The sequence below is a fragment of the Elephas maximus genome, chromosome 1 (assembly GCF_024166365.1).
Source record: "Elephas maximus indicus isolate mEleMax1 chromosome 1, mEleMax1 primary haplotype, whole genome shotgun sequence".
NCBI classification, from domain to species: Eukaryota; Metazoa; Chordata; class Mammalia; order Proboscidea; family Elephantidae; genus Elephas; species Elephas maximus.
In genome coordinates this window covers 76,153,099-76,171,841 of record NC_064819.1, presented here as the reverse complement: position 1 = coordinate 76,171,841, position 18,743 = coordinate 76,153,099, and the positions used below count along the sequence as shown (strand labels likewise).

Below are 18,743 nucleotides of genomic sequence, written 5' to 3'. Positions count from 1 at the left end.
AGGCGAAATTAAGATATTTACAGATAAACACAATCTTAGAGAATTTGCAAAAACCAAACCAAAGCTACAAGAAATACTAAAGGATATTGTTTGGTCAGAAAACCAATAATATCAGATACCAGCACAACACAAGGTCACAAAACAGAACATCCTGATATCAACTCGAATAGGGAAATCACACAAAAAAATTAAGATTAATTCAAAAAAAATGCTCATAACAGGGAATCATTGAAGTCAATAAGTAAAAGATCACAATAATCAAAAAGAGGGACTAAATATAGGTGGCATAGAACTGCGATATGGAGAGGGATACAAGGTGATATAGGACAATACAAGTTAGGTTTTTACTTAGAAAAATAGGGGTAAATATTAAGGTAACCACAAAGAGGTATAACAACTCCATAACTCAAGATAAATTCAAGAAAAATGTAATGACTCAACAAACATAAAGTCAAACACTATGAAAATAAGGATCTCACAATTTACTAAGAAAAACGTCTCAGCACAAAAAAGTAAGTGGAAAAATGAAATTGTCAACGACACACATAAAAAGGCATCAAAATGACAACACTAAACTCTTATTTATCTATAATTACACTGAATGTAAATGGACTAAATGCACCAATAAAGAGGCAGAGAGTCTCGGACTAGATAAAGGAACACGATCCGTCTATATGCTGCCTACAAGAGACACACCTTAGATTTAGAGAAACAAACTAAAACTCAAAGGATGGAAAAAAATATATCAAGCAAACAATAAAAAAAAAGAAGAGGAGTAGCAATATTAATTTCTGACAAAATAGATTTTAGACTTAAATCCACCACAAAGGATAAAGAAGGACACTACATAATGATAAAAGGGACAATTGATCAGGAAGACATAACCATATTAAATATTTATGCACCCAACGACAGAGCTGCAAGATACATAAATCAAATTTTAACAGAACTGAAAAGTGAGATAGACACCTCCACAATTATAGTAGGAGACTTCAACACACCACTTTCGGAGAAGGACAGGACATCCAGTAAGAAGCTCAATAGAGACACGGAAGGCCTACTTACAACAATCAACCAACTTGACCTCATTGACTTATACAAAATTCTCCACCCACTTGCTGCAAAGTATACTTCTTTTTCTAGCGCACATGGAACATTCTCTAGAATAGACCACATATTAGGTCATAAAACAAATCTTTGCAGAATCCAAATCATCGAAATATTACAAAGCATCTTCTCAGACCACAAGGCAATAAAACTAGAAATCAATAACAGAAAAACTAGGGAAAAGAAATCAAATACTTGGAAACTAAACAATACCCTCCTGAAAAAAGACTGGGTTATAGAAGACATCAAGGAGGGAATAAGGAAATTCATAGAATGCAATGAGAATGAAAATACTTCCTATCAAAACCTCTGGGACACAGCAAAAGCAGTGCTCAGAGGCCAATTTATATTGATAAATGCACACATACAAAAAGAAGAAAGAGCCAAAATCAGAGAACTGTCCCTACAACTTGAACAAATAGAAAGTGAGCAACAAAAGAACCCATCAGGCACCAGAAGAAAACAAATAATAAAAATTAGAGCTGAACTAAATGAATTAGAGAACAGAAAAACAATTGAAAGAATTAACAAAGCCAAAAGCTGGTTCTTTGAAAAAATTAACAAAATTGATAAGCCATTGGCTAGACTGACTAAAGAAATACAGGAAAGGAAACAAATAACCTGAATAAGAAATGGGATGGGCCACATCACAACAGACCCAACTGAAATTAGAAGAATCATATCAGATTATTATGAAAAATTGTACTCTAACAAATTTGCAAACCTAGAAGAAATGGGTGAATTCCTGGAAAAACACTACCTACCTAAACTAACACATTCAGAAGTAGAACAACTAAATAGACCCATAACAAAAAAAGAGATTGAAACGGTAATCAAAAAACTTCCCAAAACAAAAAGCCCTGGCCCGGACGGCTTCACTGCAGAGTTCTACCAAACTTTCAGAGAAGAGTTAACACCACTACTACTAAAGGTATTTCAAAGCATAGAAAATGACGGAATACTACCCAACTCATTCTATGAAGCCACCATCTCCCTGATACCAAAACCAGGTAAAGACGTTACAAAAAAAGAAAATTACAGACCTATATCCCTCATGAACATAGATGCAAAAATCCTCAACAAAATTCTAGCCAATAGAATTCAACAACACATCAAAAAAATAATTCACCACGACCAAGTGAGATTTATACCAGGTATGCAAGGCTGGTTTAGTATCAGAAAAACCATTAATGTAATCCACCACATAAATAAAACAAAAGATAAAAACCACATGATCTTATCAATTGATGCAGAAAAGGCATTTGACAAAGTCCAACACCCATTTATGATACAAACTCTCACCAAAATAGGAATTGAAGGAAAATTCCTCAACATAATAAAGGGCATCTATGCAAAGCCAACAGCCAATATCACTCTAAATGGAGAGAACCTGAAAGCATTTCCCTTGAGAACGGGAACCAGACAAGGATGCCCTTTATCACCGCTCTTATTCAACATTGTGCTAGAAGTCCTAGCCAGGGCAATTAGGCTAGACAAAGAAATAAGGGGCATCCGGATTGGCAAAGAGAAAGTAAAATTACCTCTATTTGCAGATGACATGATCTTATACACAGAAAACCCCAACGAATCCTCCAGAAAACTACTGAAACTAATAGAAGAGTTTGGCAGTCTCAGGTTATAAGATAAACATACAAAAATAACTTGGATTTCTCTACATCAACAAAAAAAGCATTGAAGAGCAAATAACCAAATCAATACCATTCACAGTAGCCCCCAAGAAGATAAAATACTTAGGAATAAATCTTACCAAGGATGTAAAAGACCTATACAACGAAAACTACAAAGCTCTACTATAAAAAATTCAAAAGGACATACTTAAGTGGAAAAACATACCTTGCTCATGGATAGGAAGACTTAACATAGTAAAAATGTCTATTCTACCAAAAGCCATCTATACATATAACGCACTTCCGATCCAAATTCCAATGTCATATTTTAAGGTGATAGAGAAACATATCACCAACTTCATATGGAAGGGAAAGAAGCCTTGGATAAGCAAAGCATTACTGAAAAAGAAGAAGAAAGTGGGAGGCCTCACTCTACCTGATTTCAGAAACTTTTATACAGCCACAGTAGTCAAAACAGCCTGGTATTGGTACAACAACAGGCACATAGACCAGTGGAACAGAATTGAGAACCCAGATATAAATCCATCCACATACGAGCAGCTGATATTTGACAAAGGCTCAGAGTCAGTTAATTGGGGAAAAGATAGTCTTTTTAACAAATGGTGCTGGCATAACTGGATATCCATTTGCAAAAAAATGAAACAGGACCCATACCTCACACCATGCACAAAAACTAACTCCAAGTGGATCAAAGACCTAAACATAAAGACTAAAACGATAAAGATCATGGAAGAAAAAATAGGGACAACCCTAGGAGCCCTAATACAAGGCATAAACAGAATACAAAACATTACCAAAAATGACGAAGAGAAACCCGATAACTGGGAGCTCCTAAAAATCAAACACCTATGCTCATCTAAAGACTTCACCAAAAAAGTAAAAAGACCACCTACAGACTGGGAAAGAATTTTCAGCTATGACATCTCCGACCAGCGCCTGATCTCTAAAATCTATATGATTCTATCAAAACTCAACCACAAAAAGACAAACAACCCAATCAAGAAGTGGGCAAAGGATATGAACACACACTTCACTAAAGAAGATATTCATGCAGCTAACAGATACATGAGAAAATGCTCTCGATCATTAGCCTTTAGAGAAATGCAAATTAAAACCACCATGAGATTCTATCTCACTCCAACAAGGCTGGCATTAATCCAAAAAACACAAAATAATAAATGTTGGAGAGGCTGCGGAGAGATTGGAACTCTCATACACTGCTGGTGGGAATGTAAAATGGTACAACCACTTTGGAAATCTATCTGGCGTTATCTTAAACAGTTGGAAATAGAACTACCATACAACCCAGAAATCCCACTCCTCAGAATATACCCTAGAGATACAAGAGCCTTCATACAAACAGATATATGCACACCCATGTTTATTGCAGCTCTGTTTACAATAGCAAAAAGCTGGAAGCAACCAAGGTGTCCATCAACGGATGAATGGTTAAATAAATTGTGGTATATTCACACAATGGAATACTACGCATCGATAAAGAACAGTGACGAATCTATGAAACATTTCATAACATGGAGGAACCTGGAAGGCATTATGCTGAGCGAAATCAGTCAGAGGCAAAAGGACAAATATTGTATAAGACCACTATTTTAAGATCTTGAGAAATAGTATAAACTGAGAAGAACACATACTTCTGTGGTTACGAGGGGAGGAGGGAGTGAGGGAGGGTGTGAGAGGGTTTTTTACTGGTTAATTAGTAGATAAGAACTGCTTTAGGTGAAGGGAAGGACAATACTCAGTACATGGAGGGTCAGCTCAACTGGACTGGACAAAAACCAAAGAAGTTTCCGGGATAAAATGAATGCTTCAAAGGTCAGCGGAGCAAGGGCGGGGGTTTGGGGACCATGGTTTAAGGGGACTTCTAAGTCAATTGGCAAAATAATTCTCTTACGAAAACATTCTGCATCCCACTTTGAAATGTGGTGTCTGGGGTCTTAAATGCTAACAAGCGTCCATCTAAGATGCATCAATTGGTCTCAACCCACCTGGAGCAAAGGAGAATGAAGAACACCAAGGCCACACGACAACTAAGAGCCCAAGAGACAGAAAGGGCCACATGAACCAGAGACCTACATCATCCTGAGACCAGAAGAACTAGCTGGTGCCCAGCCACAATCGACGACTGCCCTGACAGGGAGCACAACAGAGAACCCCTGAGGGAGCAGGAGATCAGTGGGATGCAGACCCCAAATTCGCATAAAAAGACCGTACCTAAAGGTCTGACTGAGACTAGAGGAATCCCGGCGTCCATGCACCCCAGACCTTCTGTTGGCACAGGACAGGAACCATCCCCGAAGACAACTCATCAGACATGAAAGGGACTGGACAGTGGGTAGGTGAGAGATGCTGATGAAAAGAGTGAGCTAATTATATCAAGTGGTCACTTGAGACTGTGTTGGCATCTCCTGTCTGGAGCGGGGATGGGAGGATAGAGAGAGTTGGAAGCTGGCAAAATTGTCACAAAAGGAGAGACTGGAAGGGCTGACTCATTAGGGGGAGAGCAAGTGGGAGCACGGAGTAAGGTGTATATAAACTTGTATGTGACAGTCTAACTTGATTTGTAAAAGTTCACTTGAAGCTCAATAAAAGTTAATAAAAAAAAACTAAAAAAAAGTGATGAGAATGATTACATAAAGTGTAGTAGCCATTTGATGAAGTAATATAAGGTTAATAAACATCTTGTTTTTAAATAATATATAATGATATAAAAATATTTACAATATGATAAACAGCAAAAACAGAAAAAATAAAAGTAACATTCACATACATAGTATGATTCCAACTTAATAGTATTTATACAAAGAGGCCTAAAAAAAAAGAAAAAAAATGACTGAAATGTTATTTATAGTTTGGTATGTGTGGGTGTTATATGGATTTTTTAAAAATAAAAGACGATTCCTTTTTGTACATTATGGATATAATAAAAAGGATCGGGTTGGCAAAAAAAAAAAGAAATAGTGTCATTTAATCATAGCTAAGAAAAAAAGATTTTTTTATTTTAAGATTAAAATCGAGTATATGCACGGCACTGGCTGTGTTCGGTTATCTTTTGGACGAGTGAAGAGTGAACAATCCTCGTACTTTTGAAAAATGAAGATGAGTGTCACGCAGGTGGCCGGTTAGCTCAGTCGGTTAGAGCGTGGTGCTAATAACGCCAAGGTCGCGGGTTCGATCCCCGTACGGGCCACTGAAAACAAATGCCTTTCCACTTTGAAAATAGCCTCTGTGACATCAAATCTGTATCGAACGTCGTGTGTGACATCAAATCTGTATCGAACGTCGTCTTTATCTCCTTAACCCTCACTAGGAACACTTAGAACCTCTTCTCCTTCTTTGGGAGGTGAGGGGAGGGCAGAGGAAGAAAAAACTTTTTTTGGAACAACTGACTTAAAGCCTTAAGATAGAAATTTTAGTGAAGAAAGCCACCCAGGAGTCGGATGGTCTTGGAGATGGGGTGTGTGTCTGATGGCTGCTGTCCATTTGAGCATCTCATTCTCCTTAGCCCTTCCTCAGGGTCCAGCTCACTGTGTCTCCCTGTGGCCCTCAAGCGCTTTCTCTACCTGATTATCTCCTCTCCCTGAGTGTCTATTCATCCCTTACACTACACTTTCCTACTCTTGAACATGGTATTGCTAGTTATTAAAATATGGACAGTCAAATATACCACATATTTTTATTTTTTTAAACTACAGACTGGCTTCCAGTATAATTTCTGTCTGTGAAGACAGATTTTTTTTTTTTTTTTCTGGCTCTCCAGGACCTAGAAAGGTGCCAAAGTCAGAGTGAACGTCTGAAACCTCTGGATTTTCTCCTAACTATCCTGTTACTCCCATGAACATTCACATATGCTCTTTGTCTCCTATCTTAAAAAGGTTTCACTTGACTCAACATATCCCTAAGGCTTTATAACAAAATCTCCTCTAAAGAGTTATCCAGATTTCCTATCTCCAGTTTCTTTCCTGTTGTTTTGAAATCGACTATATTCTGTTTTTGTGACACTACCATTTCATGGAAACTTCTCGTCAAGGTCACCAATGACTTCTCACTTTTTCAAGACCTTCTCTTCCTTGACTTTGTTACGGGTTCAATTGTGTCCCCCCAAAATTTGTGTTGATATCCAAACCCCTATACCTGGGATTTAATCCCCTTTGGAAATCAGTTTTCTTTGTTATGTTAGTGAACCCATTATCAGTGTAGGGTATGTCTTAAATGTAACCAGTTCTGAGATACAAAAAGAACAGATTAGGCACTGAGACAAGGGAGGACAAACTGAGGAAGACAGAAGCATGTTAAGGATCAACAAGGACCCCAGGAACTCTGAGGCTATGGAACTGAGGCAAGGATCTTCCTCCAGGGCCAACAGAGAGAGAGAATTCCCTGAGAACCGTGCCCTGAATTTGGACTTCCACACTCCTTAACTGTGAGAAAATCAACTTCTGTTCCTTAAAGAAAACAACTGTGATATTTCTGTTACAGTAGCACTAAGGAAGTAAGACAACTTCTCAGTGTCAATGAACATACTTACCGTCTTAAAACTTTTTTTTTTTTTTAATTTCATATCCAAGACACTGATGTTCTGACTCTTTCTACCTCACTGGTTCATCCTTCTAAATAGTTTTAGTTTGTTTCCCCCCTCCTCACCTATTTTTATAGTAGATTATCTCACAGATTGGTCCTTGAACCTTTTCTCTATATACACTCACTCCCTGGTAATCTGACCCATTCACATGGTTTACATCATCTGTATGCCTATATTATCTCCTAGAGACCCTATTGGACACAGTAGAACTGCCCCATAGGGTTTGCAAAGTTATAATCTTTATGGAAGCAGACTGCCACATCTTCCTCCCATGGAGCGGCTGGTGGCTTTGAACTGGTGACCCTGCGGCTAACAGACAAGCTCTTAACCACTTGACTAAAACTGGTTTTTCATTTATATGCCTACTACTCACAAATGTGTATCTGCAGACTACACCACTTCATTAACCTCAAATCTTGTATACACAACTGATTCCTTGGCATTACCACTTGGATGTTTTATACTAGGCATCTCAAAGTTAGTATGTCTAAAACTGAACTCCCATTTTCCTATAATAATCTTACTATATCCAATCTTCCCTGTTTTGGTTAATGGTAACTCAATTCTTTCTCTCTTTCAGGCAAAAAAAACCCTGGAAATCATCATTTATTTCACTCTCTCTCATATCTCACATCCAGTTTGTCAGGAATTTCTCTTCTTTCTGTCTTCAAAATATATCCAGTCTCTGACTACTTCTCACTACCTTGACAGCCATCATCTTGTCTGGCATAGGGGTAAAAGACCCCAGAATCAAATTTAATCAAACGATATTTTTCTTGAGCAAGGACAAAGATGATCATTCCCAGGAGAGATTTGCTTGTATGCACAAGACACAAAAGACTAGCAGAATCCCCAGAATCACAATCAGAGAGTCTCTAATATACTATTACAGAAGGAAGTAAATTAAGAAAAATTACACTATTGTCAAAGGCAGGAGACATAACATATGGGGATACATGATTGGTTTAAGGATTCTATGTTGGTTATGTACCATTTAGTTACTATGGGGATGTTTCCTTGGGAACAACCCGGCAACATCCATTCAAGGCTTAGGGACTTGGAATGGGTTGTCAGAAATTGCAATATGCTCCTTTGTAAGACCATAATTTCCCTATAGCATGGCCTCTTTGTTGGCTAAGATAAAGTACCCTTCATGGACCATCCCTCCTCTAGGTATAAGAAACAATGACACCATGAGGTTCAGTGTATACTCTCATTTCTTTCTGGAACTATTCATAATGATTTTAACAAATGTTCACACCAAATGGATTCCAGGTTTAACTATTACCCCTTAACAAACTTTTGCATAAAAATAGATTCTAGCTTTTAGACCTTACTTCAGTCTCACTACTTCTGGCCAGGCACCTATATAAATTTCAGGTCCTCTACGTCATGTCAAGAACCCTGGTGGAGCTGTGGTTAACAGCTATGGCTGCTAAACAAAAGCTCGGCAGTTTGAACCCACCAGCACTCCTTGGAAACCTTATTGGGACAGTTAAACTCAATAACAAAAATAGCAAAAATTTGACTGTTTTTTTTTTTTGGGGGGGTGTTATATTCAAGCCATTGGCATTTCTTACATGTAGCATGAGGAAAGGGACTTAACAGATCTCTTTGAATCTATTCTTTTCTCTGTAAAAAATATTGTCTACAGAACAGGCAAAAGGACTTTTAAAAAATATGTCCCAAGTAGTTACTTCACTTCTTAAATCCCATCATTATTTCCTCATTTTATTAGAGTAAAGGTGGCCTTCAAAAATGGCCTTTGACAAGGTCACGGAAGCTCCACACACATCCAGACTCTCTGAGGGACCGAATTGCTGGGCTGAGGGCTGTGGGAACCATGGTCTCGGGGAACATCTAGCTCAATTGCCATAACATAGTTTAGAAAAAAAAATGTTCTACATTCTACTTTGGGGAGTAGCAGCTGGCGTCTTAAAAGCTGTGAGCGGCCATCTAAGATACTCCACTGGTCTCACCTCTTCAGAAGCAAGGAAGAATGAAGAATGAAGAAAACTAAACATACAAGAGACAGATTGGTCCAAAGGACCAATGGAACACTTGTACCACCAGACTGAGTCCAGTACAGCTAGATGATGCCCAGCACCACCACTAACTGCTCTGAGAGGGTTCACAATAGAGGGTCTGGGACAGAGATGGAGAAAAAAGTAGAATAAAATTGAAACTCACAAAAAAAAGACCAGGCTTACTGATCTGACAGAGACAGGAGAAACCCTGAGAGTATGACGCCCAGGAACTCTTTCAGCTCAGTAATACAGTCACTCCTGAGGTTCATCCTTCAGCCAAAGATCAGACAGGCCCAGGAAACAAAACAAGACTAAAGTGGCAAAACAGCACAGGAGCAAGGACTAGAAGGCAGGAAGGGACAGGAAAGCTGGCAATAGGGAACCCAAGGTGGAGAAAGCAGAGTGTTGACATGCCGTGCATTGTTAACCAATGTCATAGAACAAGATGTGTACTAAGTGTTTAAAGTGAAACTAGTTTGTTCTGTAAACTTTCATCTCAAGTTCAATAAAAAAGAACATGCATGTTCCCAATTCATTGCAAGAAAGAGAAGCCAAAACAGACTTTTCTCATTTCAATAAATGAATGAATGAATGAATGAATAAAGGCCTGTGAAAGAACACATTAAAGCTGAGATGCTTGACATGACTGACTGACTCAGGTTTGAATCGAAACTTCCCTTTGTCTTATATCCCCTTTTTCTTCTGCTTTCAGCATATGTGCACCTTCTACCTCTTGAGTGAACAAGTACACATTCGTGCGATGATAAATATGTTTTGTTCTAAGAAAGAACACTTTCAACTGATGTATGACAAAGTTGTAGTTCATGAAAAAGCAAGCAATAGAATTTTTCAGGAGCTTAATGACCATAATGTTCCATAGAAAGGTGTTTATGTACACACATTGCTTACAGAAAACCTGATGATTAACTGACCTTGTGAAAAGTTTACTTGTGACTCATATGTAACACATGTATAACACCCGGTCCTCATGCATAAAACTCTCCCTCCCCTTTCAGAGTTTGAAGCACCTCCCAGTGCTAATGCAACACAGGAGTCCTTCTCAGTGTTACCCCAAGCTGGGTTGTTGTTTTGGTTGTTTTCTATTCTACAAAAAAATCTACCATTTCTCTCCTTACAGATTTCTTGTTAGTTTTACACTTCGATGTATTCGGTGTCACAAGTGGGATTTGATGTTGCGTTATCTTTCCCACACCCAAGAATTTGAGGACCCAGACTGTGGTCTCCAATTCCATAATTTCTCAGAGTCTGCTCAACTTAAATAACCTCTTGAAAACGAACTCTGCTTGCTTGCATCAAAGTTTTTTAGTTGTGCTGTAGACTTGTTTGGGTTCTTGCAATTTTTATTGTTTGTTTGGTTCTTGTTTTGATTCTTGCAAGCAAAAGTTTGTATTTGGATTTTTATTTGAGCTCCTTAAAGATAAATTTTTTTCTTTTGGTTTTTACTTTCCTGCAAGACACTGTCTCTAAATTACTAAACAGATTAAAGAATTGCAGAGTTAAATTTCAATTCGTACCCCCTCTGTTTCATTGCCAAAGCCTCCTCCTTCTTTGCTTCTGATAACAAAGCTGACTCAAGTTCCCTTCTATTCCAAGTAACTAGGAAATAAATCTCTCTTTCAAGTGCCTTTTAATATCTGTCCTAATACACTAATTTAGAATTTCAGGAATCTCTTTGGGAAAATGATTATTTGTACCTGTGTTTTCTTTCCTCTGAGCAACTTCTTCTTTAATTTTCAGCTTTAGTCAAAAAATCTAAATAAAATCCATCCATCTAAACTTATCAAGCCATACAAAACCCAAAAGAGACAAGAATTTGACCCAGTCACACTTCCTGGTAACACTGCCTCCTAGCTAAGCCTCCTACCTTAGTGAATATTTACCTAAGATCTTTTCTTTCATCTTTTGAACATTGATCAGGCCCCCACTGGAGGACAGCAAATACTTTCAGTGAGAAAATTACCCTTCCAAGAAACCTGAGTTCCTGAAAATATTTGTGCGCAGGTTCTGGCCCACATGTCATGAAAAGGTTTTAACTGGGAAATTCACATTATTTATCTGGGAAATTTTTTATTACTATTCAGATATTGTTAAAAAAAAAAAAAAAAACTTAGTAATCTTGGTATATTCTTGGTATATCCTAACTATTTATTATTCTTTCCCAAGATGATTATATATCTAAAGCTCTTTGAAATTAATGTTAATCATTATGATTAACAATAGTTTCATCTAAAGAATTTTTTAATTGAATTCATTTAACTTTACATTAGTTATATAATACATTTCCATCAAGTCCATCACTTTTTAGAATTATTATAATAAGTCATCCGTAGCCTTTTTTAACTTTGTCATTTGCAAGTAAATTTTACTTTTCCCTGAAAATGTTTGACCATAATATTAAGATATATTTTACTATACTCTACTCATGAAAAGGACCATAATTAGCTCTCCTCACCATTCCATGTACAAGCAAACTCCAAAAATTAAACCTTGAATCTTTTTATCTCAATTTAAGAAAGCTAAAAACATCTCTTCGGACACACCATCCTTCTGGGGACTTCAAGATTCTATCCAAAGGCCCCAGTGGCCAGAAGCTGACTAGATCTGAAGTAGACAACTTCAGATTGAGGAATGAGACCTCATGCACATTGCTGAATTTTAAGGATTTTGTTTAGTATTTGTCTGTGCCATTCTTAATACTTCTTATTATGACTAGGTAAATGCTACAGAGAGACATGCAACAACATATCAGAAAAACTCTCCAAAAAGCTACTTAAATTAACTTCATTCAGTGTCTCCTATCCCTGATATGCCTTTTCTTAATATCCCTACAAAAGCCAAATTTGTAGGAACTCTAGTTTCAAACCTTGATTCAGTGTTTTGAAAATGCCAAGTTATTCCTTCAAATCTGGCCTTGCTCTCTATATGCCCCCAACCAGATGATCACAGACGCAGAGAATATGAGTTATGGCATGGTAAAAGAGGGCGTCAGTGTATGATATTTTAAGTACAGAAGGAAAACATCCATAGAGTACATCCATGGAAAAGAAAAGAAAACAAGAAGCACCCAAACCCATGGCTGTTGAGTCGATTCCGACCTATAGCAACCCTATGAACACAGTCTAACTACCTGATGGGGTTTCCAAGGAGCAGCTGGTGGATTAAAACTGCTGACCATTTAAACTCTTAACCACTACACCACCAGGGCTCCATGCAAAAGAAAGCATTATGGTAATAGTATTAAGAATTCGCTGCGTAGATTCACGATCAGAGAAGTTACTTGTGAAAGAGCACCTTAAAACTGGGGTTAATGGCATGACCGACTGAGGCAGGTTTGAATTGAAACTTCCCTTTCTGTTTTATCCCTGTTTTTCTTCTGCTTTCAAAATATGTGAACCCCACCTTAAGCGAACAACTATGTAGTCATATGATAAAAATATTTTTGATCACAGAAAGATCCCTTGTAACTGATGTCTGACAAAATTGTGGTTTATGCATAAGCAAGTGATAAGAATGTTCCAGAAAGGGAAAGACGAGAGTATTCCCTGAAATGATGTTTATGCATGCCATTTGTCTCCCCAAATCTGTGATCATTCACTGACATTATGGAAGGTTTATTTACACCTTGTATGTATCTCATGGAGCCTGGGTGGCGAAGTGGTTAAGAACTTCGCTGCTAAAGAACTTTCCTGAACAAACCGCATGCTTCAAAGGCCAGCCTAACAGGGGCTGGGGTTTGGGGACCATGGTTTCAGGGGACTTTTGGTCAATTGGCATAATAAAATCTATTAAGAAAACATTCTTCATCCCATTTTGGAGTGTCGCGTCTTGGGTCTCAGACGGTAGCAAGTGGCTATCTAAGAGACAACAGCTGGTCTCAAGCACGTGGAGCAAAGGAGAATGAAGAACACCAGAGACAGGAGGTAAGTATGAGCGCAAGAGTCTGAATGAGCCACATAAATCAGAGACTACATCAGCCTGAGACCAGAAGAACTAGATGGTGCCTGGCTACAACCGATAACTGCCCAGACAGGGAGCACAACAATGAATCCCTGAAGGAGCAGGACAACAGTGAGATGCAGACCTCAAATTCTTATAAAAAGACCAGACTTAATGGCCTGACTGAGACCAGAGGGACCATGGAGGTAACGGTCCCCAGACCTTCTGTTAGCCCAAGGCAGGAACCATTCCTGAAGCCAATTCTTCAGACAGAGGGATTGGACTGCACTATAAGACAGAAAATGATACTGGTGACGAGTGGACTTCTTGGATCAAGTAGACACATGAGACTATGTGTGCAACTCCTCTCCGGAGGGGAGTTGCAAAGGCTGAGGGGGACAGAAGCTGGCTGAATGGACACGGAAATACATGGTGGAGAGAAGGAGTGTGCTGTCTCATTACTGGGAGAGTACCTAGGAGTATAGCAAGGTGTATGATAGGTTTTGTATGAGAGACTGACGATTTGTAAACTTTCACTTAAAGCACAATAAAAATATTGAAAAAAGAAAAGAACTTGGCTGCTAGCCAAAAGGTCAGCAGTTAGAAACCACCAGCCCGTCCTTGGAAATCCCATGGGACAGTTCTCTGTCCTATAGGTCGTCCTGAGTCTGAATCAACTTCACAACAACAGGTTTACCTATCTCATCTGTGGTCCCTAGCCCTCATGCATAAAAATACTTCTCTTCTTTCAGAATTTGAAGACCTCCCAGTGATTCACTGACCTGGGTTGTCGTTGTTGTTACCTATTCCGCAATAAAACACTATCATTTCTCTTCTTAGAAAATTCTCCTTACATTGACGCTTTGACAGACCTAACAAGCGTCCACTGATTTGTTTGCTCCTACTACTCTCTCCACCTTGCTCACTATGCTTAAAGTACAATTGGCTTCTTGATTCTTCTTGCATACAGCAGCCACACTGCAGTCTCAGGACCCTTCACTCTGAATCTTGTGCCCAGAACTGATGGGAACTTCGCCTCCTCCTATGGCTAGCTACTGCAGCGGGTGCACAATACATTCTAACCGAATAGAAAACCGAGGACCTGACAAAGTGCTGTGGGCGGACAAGGAAGCAAGAGGGCTATGTTATTCTGGTAATTTAAAGTCTGGGGTTGAAAAGGCAACGTGAAGCTTATGGGGTTGATTGAAACTTAAGCATATGCAGATGAAGAGTTTCTGGAGCAAATTCAGAATTCACAAAAGGAAGGACCCGTCTGTTTCCGCCCGGTTTCGAACCGGGGACCTTTCGCGTGTTAAGCGAATGTGATGACCACTACACTACGGAAACCTCTTTGTGTTGATACCTTTTTGCTTGAAAGATGCTGAATCTGAAATTTGCGCCTTTGTATTAGGATGTGTCTTCATGATTGAAGGGCATTTTTTTCCCCTCACACTTTCCGATTCTTACAATCAACAATGTCAGAACAAGATAAATCATAGCCACGCACACGCTACTCCCTGTGACCCAATTCCTTCCCAAGCACCAGGTAGCAAAATCTCGGACGAGTTCCAAGAAATTTCTTGATAAGTTCTAGGCTCATTTCTTTGGCGGTGCAAGGCGTAATTATCGTCATCTCCAGGTGTCCGAACTGGTACCCTTAGGAACTAGTACGAACCATCTGAGCTCAGTAGGGATTCTGCACTTTGTGCCCCGGTAGTAGCGGGAGCGATTGAGGTCCACAGTGCATGGTGTCAGGCTGTGCCCAGTTCTGTGTCGTGGCCGTGGTGTGGACTTTGTGGAAGTGAAATCTGTGGCGAGTGAGCCTATTAGACGTCAGATGAACTTCTCTTCAGTTTTGTCTCACTCATATCCGATGAACTCGGTGTCCGATATCTTTTAATCTGTTTTATAGCGGGTAAATGACCTTCATGATGTACCTGACTCTTCTTTGTTCTTCACTCCATTCCAACTGTCTTAAATCACTGTCCTTGCCCCGGATGTTGGAAACAATCGGCTTTCTACTAGGTTCTAAATTAAACTTTCCGAAGGCAGAATTTTGGTGAACGTGCTCGCCAGCGAGAATGCACTTGTCCGGGAAGTATCAGAAACTCTTGACAGGAGAGCTTTCTCAGCCTCTGAGAAAGGTCACATTATGTCTCCTTCTGTGGCAGCTAAACCAGGAACTGATGAAAGTATTGTGGGTAAAGGCGGGGAAAAGCATGTTTCTTTCTTATTAGCACAATCTCAAGCCTGCCTATTTTTTTTTTTTTTTTGAAATCTAATCAGCAGGATAAACAGAGATTCCATTTAACACACATGTTAGTTTGTTAACTTTTCTCAAAAATTTGCTTTAATATTTATTCTAAAGAAACTATTGAGCAGCCCAATCCCATCGTAGTCACTGGAAGAACCTGATGTCCTTAGGGAAATGGCAAACTAGAAAGAGGGAAGGGATACCTCAATTGATCATTATGACAAATGTTCTCACAGTAATTTAGTAATAATAAACTTGCTGAGTAGAATGACGGATACGAATATCAGGGTTTCCTCACAGAAGCACAGAAAAGAGGCATCATCCCGAGTCCTAATGATCACAACTTGCTGGACTAATTGTTGGCTAATCTATACTTTATTGGATTTAAAAAATAAGTAAAGTTGTTGAAGAGCAGTTGAATGAAGGCGGAATTCAAGCCTTGGGTGAATATGGAATAGAGAGTAACTGGAGTGTGAGAAGCTGCAGTTGTAGGTTTCAATCAGAGTGTGCAGAAAAGAGAAACTAAGTGGAATAATAGGTGCAGGAACAGGGAGGTCAGGGAGGGTCCATCACAGTAGGGAAGTTAGATTTTAATCTGAATGTGGTGAGTAGGAAAGAAGTGACTATTTTATGGAGGAACGTGACATTGCCTGTTTTGATCCAAAGACCTCTTTGGTTTATGAGTAAACACTGGAATGTCTCAGAGCTCAATCCTTAGGCCTCTTCTCCATTTATTCTGATCCCCTGGCTAAGCTCATTGTCTAATGATTTACATTTCCCATGGTCTTCATCTGAGTACCATTGTGTACTTCTAGCCTAATGGATATCTCCTCTTTGAAGTCTTACAATAAGCATTTTATAGTTAACATATCCCAAACTGGAATTCATATGTATCCTCTGAAAAGGATCCAACCATATTGATCCATATCTCACTTAACTGCAACTCCATTCCTCCAGCTACTTAGGACTAAGAATTTGGCATCTTCAGTGATTCCAGTTTTGCTCTATTCCCCAGATCCAGTCACTCAGAAAACTTTCATTGCTTTATCTTTAAAATTTATCTGGAATTTGGCCACTTCTCCACACTTTAATTCCTTCTAGCATTCCCCCAGCCGTAATATTCTTGGATGTGGAGCATTATTAGTATTTCTTAATATGTCTTGGGGTTTCCTCCATTTACTTTATCAAGATGCTTTCTACAGAACTTTTAGGGGGTCCTTTTTAAAACCCCAAAAGGACTCCTTGTTGTACTCAATGTTTAAAATCCAGCAATGGCTCCTTACTGCACTCAAAAAAATAAAATAAAAAAGAAAGAAAAAGTGAAAATTCTTATAATGACCTGCAAGGCGCTACGTAATTTCCCTGCTCCCCACTCAATTTCCCCTCTGGCCCTTTCTCCTACTACTCTCCCTGTTGCACTGTGCTGCAGTTACTATTGACTTTCTTGCTCTACTTTAAATACACCAGACATCATTCTGGTATATAATGCAGCAGAAATCCTTCTCACAATATTAGTAAAAAAAAAAAAATTTTTTTTTTTTTTTTTAGTAGTAACATCATGTTAATTAGGGCAAATGAACAAGACATTTGACAAGAGGAAAAAAATCGATGGAGACTCCTAATGGCATTGGTCTTGACTCTGAAGGCCCTAGTGTTCCACTTCAGAGGAGCTCTTTCCTTCTAGAATTTGAAATCTTCACTTGGCATGAAGCAGTAAATCCCTCTCTCTGGATTCTGAAGGGAGCCTGGTCCACTGCCCCTGCAGCCTGGGATTCCTGGGGCAGGCACCTCATTCTGTTGACACCCACCCCTACCCAGTAGGAGACCAGGGAATCAAAGACAATTGGGGGGATGGGAGGGGCTGGAATGCCCTGGGGGTGGAGCAATCACTTGGGTGTCAATGTCTCTAGGGACACACTGCCCTGCTTTCAAGCCCAGGACTTCAGAGAGGGTGTGAGGTTTTTTGAACGTTGATCAAAATACATACACTCAGATGCTGGGTGGAAACCCTGGTGGCAAAGTGGCTAAATTCTAAGGCTGCTAACCCAATCTGCCAGGCGCTACTTAGAAACTCTCTGGAGTGGTTCTACTCTGCCCTATAGAGTCACTATGAGTCAGAATCACCTGGACCACAACGGATTTGGTTTGGTTTTTATTGGTGGGATTAGAAGGGAGAATCTCTGATACAAAATGAGTTCAGTTCTAACATTCAAAAAACAGACATTTCCCACCCAGTTGCAAAGCAAGGCCTTTCCTGCATTGGGCAAATGCGATAACCGCATGTACAAGGAAAATTGCTTCAGTTGCAACTTTCCTGCACGGGATAAACTAGAGTTTTTCTAGATGTCCCAGGCTGGATAATCTCAAAGCCTTTTCCTTCAGGAAATTGTCACAGTGACGGTGTGATTCTTTCACGCGTACTATTTGTATATTAAAATTAACCAAACTCCATTACTCATAATAGTCAAAGTCTTCCCTCAAGTACCCAATTCCTTTGTAAACACAAGCAGGCTAGCATGTGGAAAGGGAGGATTTGATTTCAAGAAACTCCTCCATAACAGCCCATGGCAATTTCTCCTGTGTATGCTTTCTTTTTTTTTTTTTTTTTTGTGCTTTCTAGTGAAAGAAAATGGCCCTTTAGAAGCCACTGTTCAAGGTTCGTAGGACTGAACTCTAGAGGCCTGTAGGTCAGCACTTGCAGCAGGTCAGCTGCAGGGATATGACCCCGGAATGTCAAGCTACAGGGCCAGATACATGGGATTTAGGTGGTTTGCAAGACTGGGCTCTATATTGTTCAGCCCTGGGGCATCAAACATCCTTATATTTTGCCTCACACACGCCTAATTCTTTGAAATATGCCTGAGGTTTCCTTGTTCCATTTATTTGATTTACTAGAAGAGAATCTAAAAACTGATATACTTTTCTTTTCTTTCTTCTACCCTTCCTTTTCAATATGTGTTGGAATCCAAACCCCTATACCTGGAGATTTAATCCCATTTTGGAATCAGTTTTCCCCTAACAGACCTTTGTTTTCTCCTTAGCTAAGAGTGAGCTGCCTTTTTCCAGGCTCTGCCTTAAGCATCACTTGGCATGGCTGACCCACACACTTTGTGCTGAGTTTAGAGATGGCATTTGACCCCAGATCAGTC

General features: G+C 39.3%; 2 non-coding genes across 2 annotated transcripts; one reads left to right on the top strand and one right to left on the bottom strand.

The window, feature by feature from the left end:
* The first annotated feature begins 5,890 nt into the window (after nucleotides 1–5,890).
* On the top strand, nucleotides 5,891–5,964 carry TRNAI-AAU (transfer RNA isoleucine (anticodon AAU)). The gene has a single exon. It is a non-coding gene; the product is annotated as a tRNA-Ile (tRNA).
* An 8,650-nt stretch (nucleotides 5,965–14,614) lies between these two features.
* On the bottom strand, nucleotides 14,615–14,687 carry TRNAV-AAC (transfer RNA valine (anticodon AAC)). Its single transcript has one exon. It is a non-coding gene; the product is annotated as a tRNA-Val (tRNA).
* Nucleotides 14,688–18,743: the final 4,056 nt, after the last annotated feature.